Here is a 14,308-nt window from a genome sequence, read left to right as displayed (position 1 = left end):
TTTCGCAAAAATAGCCAACTGCATGTATACCAGGAGAGTAGGAATTGACTCTGTGACGGTTCTCAGAAAGGCCTCTGTGATTACAGCCGATCATCCATGCTATCTTGCTATGGAAGGAGGAATAGTTTCTGGGGGGTTGCGTGAATGCAAGTGCAGCCTCTGGAGCAGCAGTGCTGTTCCTCTCAGCCCAGCAGGGCTTGGCGAGCATGGGTCGCGTCAGGCGATGCAGGGTGGCCGGGCACAGCCCAGGGAGGAACAACAAGAACATCTCACCTGGGAGGGAAGCTTGGAGCAGCAGGACAGTTCATAACTTTAAAGGGAGAGGGAGTCCTGATAGCAACTGCGGGGTGCGCATGAAGATTGCCCCTGGAGAAGGTAAGGAATGATCTGCCTGCGTCTGCAGCAGGTAGAATGAGATGAACAGGTCTGCCCTGCAGCAGGTAGGACCCAGAACAGCTGTGAAGGCAGGCTGAGCCCTGCTTGTACGGAAAGGATGAGGAACCTGCATCGTTGCAGAGTTTTAAAGAGCAGTGTATACAAATACCTGCCAAAAATAACAGTAGGCACCACCCCTCTTGCCTGCAGGAAGAGACCTTTCTAGATGTTTCCTGTGGGTCTTTAAAAAAAGAATAATCTGGGAGTGCAACATAATTAGCAGTGACAGAAACATTTAATTTCTTTCTGGAACTAGAGCTAGAATTGGTTCCACAGGAGGAAAGGGACATGGCAGAGACAAAGATGGGTGACCTGAGCGTGCAGCTCTTGGAAGCAACTGCCCTGTCCATAGTATGGGCTGCAGCTCCATCCCCCTCTCCTACAAACAGGCTCTCCATTCCTTCCGATGGCTTAGGGAAGTGCCTGTTGCATGAAGACTGCGCGGAAAACTTTAAACAGATCTTTAATTCTCATAGAAAAATGAACGCAGCTGTGGAACCTATAATTAGCATATGCCTCAGCTTATCAAACCTGGCTTTGCTGCTGCATTGTGCCTCGTGATTTCCCTCATAAATACCTTCAGACCTATCTGAAGAGCAGCTACTTGTCTTCCACTGGGAGAAATCAGTGGAAGATTTCTCTGCGCTTGCACTTCTGAGTGGGTAGGAATGTTCTCAGTCTCAGGATAAATGTATCTTTGGATGAGCTGTGCCCCCTCCCCAGTCCCACTGCCCTGTTTCCACAGGCACCGCTCCTGTGCGCTTTCACTTCGGCAGGCTAAGCGCTGCTCCGGCTCCTCCCTCTTTCTCTTCTTTCTTTTCACCTCACAGGAGCAACAACAGATTCAAACACTTTACATAAATGTGCAGTTTTAATCCATTTCTTTGTGGGATCAGACCCTGAAGGGCTATAATTATCACTAATGTTCCCACATTACAGCTATTAATATGTTCAAGGGCACTGTTGTCTATGGCTTGAAATAAAACGCGACTTCGATTTTCTTTGAGTTTGCCAAGCTTTCCTCTCCTTCTTTAGATGTGCTAAAAATACTTTACCCAAAGATTATTAGAAAAAAAGTAAAGATTTTTTTTTTAATGTTGTTTTGTGTTTTATTGCAGCAGTAATCTCGGTAAGGTTATCTTTGGTGACTCAAATAACTTTGCCTTCAAATAAAAGTTATGACTTAGCCCAAAGGCCAAGCAAAGACCCACTCTGCCTTTTTGGAGCATATATGAGAAAAGCTGAATAAATGCAAACTTAACGTAGCTTGATACTCAAGAGTTATACCATCTACTGCTATGTATTAATGATCTAGAAACACTATCTAGGATTTCATTAGCAAAGTAAGGCCTATTTAATAAACGTAGTCCATGAAATGCTGAAAATTCCCACTCAAAATTCTAACAGAAGTCAAGGGAGGTGATCCTGTTGCTGTCTCTCCAGCTTGGTTACGCAGGCAAAGCTGCAAGGCTGGCTTCAGAATGCGAGGTGTCTGTAAGCACTTCTAGGTACCTCCCCCCACCCCCCGCAAATAAACCCAAAGTCCACGCTGCTGCTGACAGCCCGAAACTGCAGACTCATTGCAGATGTTTCCATTAATACTGTGCTTAGCAGGCTGGAACACAATTACATATTACTGAAACAAAAATTATAACATCCGTGTAACCTGGCTGATAGATAACACGGTGTCGCAATAAATAACACAGTGTTGCATTTTTTTGCTTAAATAGATGGGCCGTTCTGTGTAACCAGCCTCTGCCATCTAGTGATGCACACTGAGGGGCCGGAGCTCCTGGTCAGTGCCAGAAAAAAGGAAGAAAGAGGCAGCCTAGAGAAAATATCCTGAGTTGCACTATCAAGACATTTCTATAGATATCCAAAGCCTGCTGAATTAACTGGCTAAAGCATTAATGCCTTGAACTGAGAATTGGACACGAGTGATTATTTTTTCCACTGGATTTCAGAATTACCAATGCTTTATAAAAGAAAGGCGACGCCTCGATACAGAGTTGTACAAACTGGATAGCACAATATACAGCATCCTATTATCTATCAGCAGAAAAACAATTTAGTAACACCAGTGTAGTCGGCGAAGCCAGGAAGTGCAGCTGACGTTTGCTCCCCCTGACAGGAGTGCTGCTCAGCGCCCGGAGGAACATATTCTAGCTCTGATAGGAAAAGATAAGGTAAAAGGTAATGACCTCAGGTTTAAAATTTGGTACTTAAGCGTCTGTAGGAAGGTACTGCATCACTGCAGCCGAGTCTGAGTGGCCGGGTGCCAGGGTGTTTTGCCCTGTATTTCTATCCGAGGGTATTTGCTCTAATCCAGCTTCCCACGAAAGGCTGAACCAGGTGAGCTGTCGAGGTCCCTCTCAGCCCGGGCGATTCTGTGAATCATCACATTTCCCAAGATCTCAGTAAATTTACCCCAGTCCTGAGACATTTGTGGGCTCAGACACAAGTTCTGATTAGATACTGAATTGAGGCTATTCTTACTTACTGTGTTATTTTGAGATGTAATCCAAAAGACAAATGTACAACTCGCAAACTGTCCTTTTTGCCCCAGATCTGGTCAGAAAAAGATTTTTTTCCTGAGTTTAGGTATGGAAAAACTAAAAATTTGTAGAAACATTAAGTTCTTCTGTTGAGAGTGAACCCTGAAATCACTTTTAGATAGTTTTCAGAACGATGTAGCTGCTGAAGCCCTCCGTTTCTTTAAAATGCTTCTTTATAACTGATATCAGAACTAATTTCTATTGTGTTTATTTATGGGAAATCTTAGCATGTTAGGCAATTGCAAGTCCCATGTACTGTAGGATTGTATGACATGTATGGCTACCTAACCCTGGAGCTGCACTGCACTGAGTAGGTGTGGATGCCACATTCACCTTCCAAGCTTTGCTTCTTAGAGGGATGGCTTTTGTGTATCTGCAGCGTGATGTACACACAGTTTCTGAAGCACACACGTATGCTATTTGCAATTCAGCTTTTTTAGACTGTTTTAGATTTGCAAAAGCTTATTAAAATGCTGTAGCATGCATGTTTTTCATTAGTCAAAAGTAAAAAATTCTTACTTATTTTGAAGAAGTACTCAGCAGACAGACATGCTAACATGTTAAGTACAACACATTTCTGTCATAAGAGATATACTACAGCTTTCAGCTACAGGTCTTACTACAGTATCCCTCACTCTGTGAAAACCCTTCCCTCCCATGTATGTGCGCCGCTCTGGCAGGCATGCTTCGCCTGCATTCCAGGGTATTGGAAACCACAAACCCAGCTTGTGTTTTTGAGTTTAAACTCTTTTGTCTTGTCTGGAAGATGTGGAATAGCAACAACTGTAGAGATAAAGGGGGATAGCAGTAGGAAAGGATCATTTTAAAGGCAACTTGCAGGCAAGAAATAAATAAATAGTGTGTTATTTAGTGATATTATGCAGTTTTCTGTTCATACTGCTAGTTTTGGATGCAATGTGTTCAAGGCTGGGACTACCTTCTTACCTACATGTCTCTAGTACACATCTAGCCCTGTAGCAACAGCAGTCAACAAAAGCAATCATCACTCATTTAGCTTAAAATTAAATAGAAAAGAATACACAAAGTAAAGGCATCGAGCCCAGAACAGGCTGATGCTGGTCTCTGCATGGAAGTCCATACTTAAACAGAGGAGGATGGCTCATGATTTTCCACTGGACATGGTAAAGGCAGCTGTGGTTAAGAGGACATGGAGAATAAGACTACAGAAGTGCTGGAGAAAGCAAGCCAGCCCCCTGCTTCCATTCGCCCATCCCGGTGTTGTAGTCCATAGCTCAGTCCTCATCTGTACCCCAAACCGTGAGGTCTGGAAAGGTTCTTCGGTGAAAAAGAAGGAAGGAGGGGCAGGAACAGAGGCTCCCCGTGAGAGGGAACCACGCTCAGATTTCCATGCAATGCGTGTAACTTTCAAGCCACCTGCAGAGGTTCCAGTCTGATGAATTTGCCCAACTCAGAAGCGTGGTGCTGCAGCACAAGCACGGGGAGGGCGTGGGGTGGGGGGAGGGTGAAGCCGTTGCTGAGGGATACGGTTTGTTTTGGAAGGAAAACGCGTGGTGTGTGCTTTTGGGTACTTATGCACGTACTTTTGGCAGCCTACAATAACTGCTTCTCTGACAATGTTGCCCTCATTTGTAAGTGTCACGTTTGAGAAAAGGAAAAGCATTTTAATGTGACAGAAAAATTTGACTTGGGAGCTAATTACTCTAATTTGATGGAATTTTTGGCTCATCTGCATACTTGACAATTATTTACAACTTACATTGGTAATTAGAGGTTGGGTCTTGTGCTGAAATATTGTAAATAGCTTTGAAGACATTTGCTGATCCTTCTAACTTTTAGAGACAATGAATTTATTAGTAGTTAATATGTAAAATATTTGTACTTCTGACCTTTTGTAAAACATTCTTTCTATATTTTAAATGATTGGTTGTCAGAATAATTTTCCTCAAAATGAAGTGTGACATTGTAAATAAGCTCTTGAATTAAGCAGCATATTCAATCTATGTATTCAGTGGCAACCTTTGATAGTTCTCATATATCATGAAGATTTTGTTGGTTCTGCTACATTGAGGCAGCGTCGTATAGCATTGTGAATGATAATTTTTTGCACTGAACTTTACAGTTTCTGGACAGTTTCAGCATCATTCTTCTGATCTTGACAAAGGATATTGAGTTAAGCAGGTTAGTACATGATTTCTTGCCTTTTTTTGGTGGTTGTGTATGAGAAAGGAACTCTTGCTGGAGGAGCTGACAACCTTTAAACAAATCATCCGCTGAGGTGGTTGTCAGATGATTTCTAAAGATGTGGGTTTTATACAGTTGTTCTGCTGATTTTCGTAAGCGTTTCTTTAGGGTCTCTCTTGGTCATACTTCTGTGTAGTGTATATATTGCTCTCATTTATAGGTATATTAAAAAATAATCCATGGAAGTTTACTGCTCAGCCGTGCTAATAGCCATGCAATTAATCATCAATAGCTCTTTTATTACATATAATGAGGTGATGGATGAAATAAGTAACAAAGTCAAACTGTTTACTAATTTGAGGAGAGCTAAAGCGTAGTGCCACCTTGAATTATAACTGACTACACCGGCATTATCTCTCCAGTTCGCCTTGTATGTCAATACTGCTTAATCTTGCTCTGTGTAATGGGGTATGTCTGAAATAGAAGGACACTGGATAAGTCATATACATAAAAGAGATCTACAGCTTGCTGGCATGTGAAATTCCTCTAACGTATATTTCTATGAAACTACCAGCACATTATGTGCCCAGCAGCATAAATAAAAAAGCGTGTTTCCCTGGCAATTTCACATTTACTACATTAGTTAGTAAATGCAACGGCCACCCCTACTTTCCTATAATAAAAACTGCTGAGCCTTTTCATGAAAGATGATTGCAATTTCCACTGGCCTGTAGATGCAATGAAAAAACATAACTCATCAAAATCTGAGCTATTTGCTCTTAAGATACAAGAGCGTTTTTCCTGAACACTTGACGTGACATTAACTATTCATGAAACCTGAGAGTCTTCAAACACTGCCTAAGTAAAATTGTTACTACTTTTCAACTTGATTGAGATCTTTTCTGAACCAGCCTCTACAGCATCCAGCAAAGGTCTCTCCACACATAAGAAATGCAATGAGTGTCCAGGTACTGTAGCTGTGAGCTATCGATTTGCTGAAAAGTCGAGTTCCTCCTCCAAAATTGATTCATGATAACTGCCTCCATTTGGGTCAAACAGTATTTAACCGCTTGTAAATTTTAATTAAATGATTTGTCACTTTGAACATATAGTTTGTCATCTTGCCGCGAAGCGATGTGTCTTTATCAGAGAATGACTCAAGGGGAAGGCATCCATCTCCTCTGTCACGTCGCCCCCCATTAAGGTGACTCGGCTGCTGCACAGTGCGTGAGGCCCCGGGGAACAGGCTGCGCGTCCTGTGCGCAGGTCCATCGTGCAAATTATAAAGCCACCATTTCTTCCTTTCGTCATTAACATATGCTTGACTTTCTGAGCATAACAAACCCTCTTCCCAGCAGGACTTAGCAAAACAGATTTTTTCCTTCCCACAACTTAGTTTTTCCCTTTTTTGAGTACAAATGACACCTGTAGCTATTCTTACTCAGCTACCCAAGTGTCTTGTCTGTGCCTACAGTTACCCTTATTTGCAAGGTGTTGATCTAGGAGGAAGTGGAGCTTATAAACCGTGTGTATCTGTTGGCTGACTGGAAATGATTGGGTTTTTTGGTGACTGTATAGCTTTTGCCCTCCTTTCTGTGTGTTGAGCTATGGAGCTCTTATTTCAATGGATTTAAATAGGTTTTCTACATGTGCATGTGGCACAGCACTGATGTAAGCATGTGAATTTCATAGGCATCCCCCTCTATCTGTGGCAAGCTTTAATCCTTCGAGGCAGATGGCCTCTTGCTTGTGCAGGGACACAAGTTGCTGCTTTGAAGCTGTTCTTTTAATTCTGGGGTCCACCATTTGTGAGCTAAGAGAACTTAACGAATGTCACGTGAAAGCCATCCACAAACCACGCAGAAAGCACCTATAATCAAGCATTTGTTACTTTTCATTAATGTGCAGATTTTCTTTTTGCCACGCGACGTTCAGATGTCCACCTTTTAACCAAAGGTATCATGTTAGAATATGCCATTCAATTTGTCTTTATTCACTGATCCCTACGATGAATTATTTGGGGCTTTTCTGATGAAGGATTGCAGCAGGAGCCGGCGGGGCCGTTGGAAGGACTCTGAAGTTCTGCAGCTACCTCCTGCGTGTGCCGGCGGGGATGAAAGCCTTTGCCTCCAGAGCAGCTTTGGGTTTGCTTTCTGCTGAGGCTCCCTGAACTGTGGGGCTGGTGGGGGGCCCTTGGCAGAGCCCCCCACCCTCCCTGGCTGGTGCTGCTTCTCCTCTGCAGCTTTCACTGCTGGTGGAGGATTTTGCATCAGGAGGCTTTTCGTCCACTAGCCTTCCCCACCCACTTTTCAGCTTAATCCAGAGGATTTTGGAGACATTATGGCTCAGCTTTGCATATGTTATTACACAGAAAAGAAAAAAACCCAAAAAAACCAGTTGAGATTTTTTAAAGCTGACTGGGAGCTTTAGGCATGAAACTCCCGTTAAGTCCTATGGCTTTGAAAATCTCAATCAATTAGTACAATATTTTGGTGGAGATGGGGAGAGGGAGGGAAAGAAAGTGTTGGTGCCTCTGTGGGAGGCCCCTTTCAATTAATGCTGATTAACGGTAGGGGATGAGTGTGTGGAGTGCATTATCCTCAGGATGACTCTCCCACTAGTTGCACTTTTGAACACCTTCTGCTGTGCAGATGCTCTGTGTCACCGTGCCCTCTCCATCCCCTGCCTGGGGAGGAGCACTGATACTGATGGGAGGTGACGTAATGTGGCTTCTAGGAAATGTCCTGGTGAAAAATGAGTTAACTTCAGCAGATGTATTTTCCAAGCAATATATGCAAGGTTAGAGAGACCATTTAGGGAAGGTGCTCAACGCTGCACGGTGCTGTGTGAGCTCATGTTGCAGAGGGTCCCTTGACTGCAACGGCAAACTGCCCCTGCTGCCAGGTGAAGAGCTGTTGGGTGGCTAGAGGGCAGCTGCAAAAAGTCTCTTTCGCGTCTGATTTTCCATCCCCTTTCTCATCACCCTTGTGAAGTCAGGAGTCTGGTCTCTTCAGCAGGAACACACTACGCTCACCACTAAAATGCACTTTGAAACAGAAAAAAAAAAAAAGCACCAAGCCCCAGTTCTTTCATATTCTCACCAATCACCTCGTGACCTGTGGCTCAGCCCCTCTTGGCGTAGCACTGTAGTTGTGGGTTGCAATCAGATGAACTTGAAATTGTGTGTGTCCCTCTTTCATGAGAAAGCAGCACATACAGACTGTCAGAATTTTTTCCCTGCCAGGCGATGGGCAGTTTCTTTCTGCCACTGATTTTGGCTCAAAATCAGGATTTAGAAAGACAAGACAGAAAACAGTACGTGGTACTTGGCAGGAACATTAGCAACTTTCAAAGTAGTTATGGATGTCATATTCCTAACAAAAAAAATAGTAACAGAAGGGGAAATGAGATATATTCCCCTCTGGGTAGTAGGTAAACTTTGGCAGTCAGTGATGAAAGCTTTCAGCTTTCCCTTTTTCTAACCTCGCTGGGAATTAAGGGTGCTTTGTTTTGAGTGTACACCCTATGTCACGCCTGTCTAAAGAGCCATGCTTTTGGGATGACAGAGATGGACTTGGATGCCTTTAAAACTGCCTCTGACAGTCTTTGAGACACATGGGAGAAAGATACATTTTGCTCCCAAAACAATAATATTTTTTCCCTAGTTTGTAGCATGAATAACCCTTAACTACTAAAACCCTCCAACTTTCTACAAAAGGGACTTTCCAAATAACGGAATGGGACCTGGATAGTGATAATCTGCATTTAACAGGGCAGGATTTCTATCTCTTAGTAAAACGTGGCTCCTTTTTCATTTCAAATGCAATGCTAAGTGGGACTGTACATTGCAGGAGGGGAGGACTTAAAGAGACGGTAGGTATGGAAACCTTACAAACAACATTGCAGGTATTACTTATTCCTGAAATGTCTCTATAACCAGAGTGCTGTGCTTTGACAATTTACTGCAGACTATTCAAATTATTCGCTGTTTTCCTATTATAAAATCCATACCCCGTTCATTCAAGTGAACATGCTCTTGAGCTTTCAAAACCAAGTTGTTCTCTGAATTACCTCAGTTTGGCAGAAAACTCATTCAGTGTAGTTTTATATACTGCGCTTGTTGAATAAGGAGGCTGAATGGTAGGCAATCATTTCTGTTGCAATCAGAGATATTAAGAAGGATAAGTTCTATCAATTTTTTTTTCAGAGATGCATCCCTGACATTGTGGAATATGATTGAGAGAGAAATGCAAGCTGAGTCGGTATCTCGAAAATGAGAAGGAGGACGTACAAAAGATGTCAAGGTCAATCATTTCATCTTGGTGCTCGAACTGACAGGCATCACTGAACATCCCATCACCCAGTGTCTCTGGTCACAATGAGGTACAGCATGGAGGTGGGTGGGTGGGAGGGAGCAGGCTGCCACTCATCCATTGGGTTAGTCTTCTGCTGCCTAATGCCCACAGCTTTTTCTTATGGAAATGTCTGACTCAGCAGCTGAAAAACGGTAAAATATTTTGCAAAACTTTCATCTTAATGAAAACCACCTTTAAAACTTTAACCAGAGGGCCCCACAGTGGCACTTTTTTGTGGCACTGTAAAATTCAGAAGCTCAGTTAAAATCTGGACTTAATGAAAATCATGTACAGGAACAGGTGTCAAAGCACAGGAAGGACTACAAAGTGAATTTTCCTTGTAAGCCTTGCTGGATTAATGGAGCAGCATGTAGTAAATTGGGCCTGAGCTCTTAACGTGTTTCCTTCCACCTAGATTGTGTGTTCTAACTAGGTGTGAGGTTCATGTGAAGACTTGCTGCTCAGAGATGCAAACTTCTGGTCCTGCCACACTCACATTGAGGATTGCCTTGTATCCTCAACAAGCTGATTGTTTGGGTTTGTATTTTGGTATTTGGGTCCTAAATTCTCATTAGCAGCTGGGCCTGCCAGAAAGCAAAGGTCACGGTGCAGCAGGACACTGGGCAAGTGGCTCAAGTCTTCAGTGTAAGTGTACAGCCCAGACCCTGCGCTCTGGTCCGGCTCTGAGCAAACCACCTTTGTTTTATTCATCCCTCCGAAATCCACGAGCGAACGACCCCTGTCTGCTCATAGTCAAAGCCTGGGGAAGGTCTGTCTCCAATAATGGTACATTCCTGCACAAAACAGGGTAAACCCCAGAAGGCACACTCCTGGGAGCAGCGACAACTTGTGACAAAACAATATTTAATTGTTTAGGACTGCTGCGTAAACCTGTTATGATCACAGTCTCTGAAGGGCATGTTTTTACCTACCAACTATCATGTTTTTACTTACAAATGTTTGTTCTGTTTTCTTTAACCCAGAAGAGACTATTGGAAGAAAAACACATCACACAGTCTTTCTTGCGTTGCCTGACGGCATGCTTAAGAGCTCATCTGGAAAGTTTAAAGAAGGACGAAAACCAGTTTAAAAAAAACCAGTTCAGTAGACTGGGCCTTGCAACTTGTATATAATAAGGAAAAGATAAAGATGCAGAGATATGCCATTAAACATTAGGTTCAGAATAAGGAAATGGCGGATCCTGTATTATCTCTGGATGTTGGTTTTCATCCCTAGCTGGAGATATTGCTGGCAACTGCATCAAACTGTCCATGTTGCATAGACACTCTAGATGCAGCTGGCAAGAAACTGAAATTTCCATTTGGTGAGAAATTCAGACAGTGAAAAGACAAAAAAGAAGTGTTGCCTGGAATGAGATGGGTAGCCTGGAAGGAAGCCAGCATTTTTTTTTTCCCACTCAAAACTCAACAGGCTTTTATTTGAATTTCTTTAAAACTGACATATTCATGGAGATTTCAAATAGGCATTTCCTGACAAGTCCCCTATTCCCCCAAGCCTTCCCTCCCTTAACAATCCAAGTTTGTCAGATCCTTTCCAACCAGCTGTAGCTGTAGGCTCTTTTATATTTTGCGCAGAGTTGGGACCCTCCCTGAAGTTACAGATATATAGTTATATATATACTTTTTAGATTTCTGCACATGGCTACACATCTCATCTAGCTGGATATATGCATATTTATTCCTGTAAGAATTACTGTAGTCAGCCAATTCTGGCTGATAAAACCTTCACAGAAAACATACCCTTATGTGATAAATAAAAACAGAGACTGCTCTCTTTCTGCTAATGAATCACATTCTGGAATCTCCTGCTTCCCTTTGCTCGATCAGAACATGTCCTTAGATGCGCAGGCTTTTAGAGCAGCTTTACGGTGTCTTGCAGCGATGGAGGCTGGGCGGTTGCACTGTGCATTTCCCCTGCCCTTGCCGAGCTGGCGCGGGGCTGCAGAGCAGTACCCCTGCCTGTGGCACGCCATGCTGCGTTGCTGCTCATGGCTTTGGTGGCCCTTTGGGTGAGCCTGAATAGAGTGTCACATACCGTGCAAGCCGCAAGGTACTCACACATCTCATTCCCTGGCATACCTTGGGAGCGGTAATCACCTCTGTAGACGAAGAACAAAATTTATATACATGGATCGCAACCCCCAGCCTGCCCTTAGAGCAGATGTTTCCAGCCCGTGCACCTCTGCACCATCCCGGGAGTTCCATCCCCTGCCAGGGTCCCCCCACCTGTACAGCATCGGGTACCACCCTGTGACTGAGATGGGGGGAGGCCTAGAGAACGCATGAACTGAGACGGTCATGTACTTTATCTATATAAATTACAAAGAATTAATAAACAGATGCCAGAGCTATAAATAAAGAACAGTCTACCTTTTAGAAATCCATTAACTGTGGGAAGGTAGTGCCGCGTTGCAGAGAGCTCACCCTGTGTCTCAGAGGCGTGCTGGTTCCCATGCTGCCATTCCTACACGGTATATGCTTATGTACAACAAATGCCAATGCCATTTACAATAATGTAAATGAATTTGCATAAAGATAAACCACCAACAGCAATGACACAGATCCCTTGGAGCTGAGAAATTATGTGCAGTAGTGAGCACCCCCCAGAAAGACTCCGGAGGAGTCAGCCTGCCAAGCAAGTCCTCGAGATGTGGCTCGTCTCCCGGTATCCGACACACTTGGGTAGGAGAAAGGGTCAATGCCGCAGCAGCAACAGCTAGTAAGCTGAGCATCTCTGCCTGCCTTCCACATCTTCTGCCCTTTTCATAGACTAGAGAAATTATTTCACAGATGTCCCCTGCACTGCTTTCCTGGCATTTCTCAAGAGCGCTTCTTGGTTAAAATGTGAAGTTTCAGCAAACTGATCAATGAATTATATTCTGAAATATTCAGGCATTCTCATTTTGGTGTGAAACACTGGATTTTGTCGGTTAAACAAATCGGTGAGTATCAAAGCAGCTTCTCCTTTTAAGCAGGCTTCTCATATTTGTGGAAAAACTCATTAATATTGAAATCCCCCATGACAGAAGGCATGTAGGCAATACAGTATCACAAAAAATATTCCTGCATTTTACATACTGATTTATAGAGTAGGAATCAATGGACTAAAAATGACCTATTTCTAATCCTATTTTTCAGCTGATAGAAAGTAGCTCTTTTGATATTAAATGATGCATCTATTCAGCAAGCAGACGATTTACTGTGTTCAAACAGTCCTCTGAAATGATGCAGTCTTTAAATATTGCAGAATGTCACCGAGCACACACTGTGAGTTATTTGAAACATGCATTTTACTTAAACAGGAACATTTACCTAATTCCACAGATTTTACTTTAAGGATGCAGCTTTCACAGAATGGTTTAGAAATGTAAAGTTCACCTGTTTGCAACAGAAGATGAGTATAACACTTAAAAGGCAGTTATTTCCCATGGTGCAGCTGTATATAATTCTAAGCATTCCTGGTTTGGGAACCTGCACCGCTCTGCAGCGTGTTCCTACCATAACTCATTAGATGCTGGATAAACTGTGCCCATGCATAATGCTGGGTGAATAAAGAAATGATTCTTTTCTGGCAGAAAGGACTATGCTGGAATTACACATCTGCCTGGAGTTCTGAAATGCAACAGAAAAGTCTGTAATACGTTATGAACATAAAGCTTTAAACTAATTAACATATAAGACTAATACTTTTTTTTTTTTGTAAGATAATGTTTACCTGTTTGACGCCACCCTACTCATAGCAAGTCTCGGTAGCCTGATATATGCTTTTATATCTGTTAACTGGGACAAAAGAACCCATGGTGGTGTTCTGCTGGGTGTTGGAGGGTGATTCAGCCACCAGCTGAAGGAGATGAAGGGTGGCTGGGTGACCCTGCCTTCCTTCCCAGGGTGGGCTTATTTGGGAGGCAGTGAGGTGGCCACGGAGAGCCAAAAGCTCTCCGAACAGCCAGACATCTGTTTCTAATGTGATCTGGAAGATAAACTTGCAGTGATCCAGGACCTGTTATCCTCAGTCTTGATCACACTTGTTTTGGAAGAAATTCCACAAACTGGGAAAAAAAAAGAGAACAGTCTGAGTGTTGGCTGGTGAAAATGAGTAACCAGCTGTTTCTCGAGGCCAGGCATCCCCCTGTGCCTCAGGGCTCATCACGACCCCACTATTTGCTGTACCCATGTGTCTCCTGCCCACATGCAGAAATCTCTAGCTCAAGGTGTATAATGCTTTCATCAAGTAAAGACAAAATTAACAGCGACAAAGAATGCCAAAAGTTCTGAGATTCAGAGTCCAACCCTGTAGATTCTCCTTACACTAATAATTTACTGATTAAAACGGGAATTGCAGCTGCATAAGAGGACAAAAAATGGGAGATTTTTAAAAAAATATGTCCTATGAAACACATAGAGCCTGCTTGAAATTAGATATTATTGGGCATTCTGGCATATTAAATGTATTAGATATGCAGTGAGGCAGATTAGGGAGAAGTAACTGAATTTCAAGGAGTTGCCCCACCTTCCAACCTGCCCAGAGTGCTCATTTAAAAATATGCTTTTGTTCCTGAGAAAATTAAATAAGTTAAAGTCCTTCTCTCTCTAGTTCTGGTTTTTATAAAAGTCCCTCATAGTATGTGAAACCATTAATTAAAGAAGATTCCTCGATTATTCTCTCTGACCTGTCACTGTTACTTGTTTAGTCAGCGTTAAGAATTCAGCAGCATCTTCAAAGGCTTTTCAAGGCACCTGTGAACTAATTATGCTCAGGGATGAAAGATCTGTAAGTAAC

General features: G+C 42.9%; 1 protein-coding gene and 1 long non-coding RNA gene across 2 annotated transcripts in view; one reads left to right on the top strand and one right to left on the bottom strand.

The window, feature by feature from the left end:
- NEGR1 (neuronal growth regulator 1) overlaps positions 1–14,308 on the bottom strand; it is a 293,449-nt gene that overhangs the window by 14,844 nt on the left and 264,297 nt on the right. The gene's annotated exons all lie outside the window — the stretch shown is intronic.
- LOC308071516 overlaps positions 3,696–14,308 on the top strand; it is a 33,729-nt gene continuing 23,116 nt past the window's right edge. Inside the window, exons 1-2 of the long non-coding RNA XR_013931235.1 lie at positions 3,696–5,150; positions 9,361–14,308. The exon at positions 9,361–14,308 is cut by the window's right edge and continues 23,116 nt beyond it. This is a non-coding gene — a long non-coding RNA (uncharacterized lncRNA). The remainder of the gene's footprint in view (positions 5,151–9,360) is intronic.

This window comes from Falco punctatus (genome assembly GCF_963210335.1).
Source record: "Falco punctatus genome assembly, chromosome: 11".
Taxonomy (NCBI): domain Eukaryota; kingdom Metazoa; phylum Chordata; class Aves; order Falconiformes; family Falconidae; genus Falco; species Falco punctatus.
The sequence above is the reverse complement of the archived record's forward strand: the minus strand, read 5'-3'. Positions and strand labels throughout refer to the sequence as shown.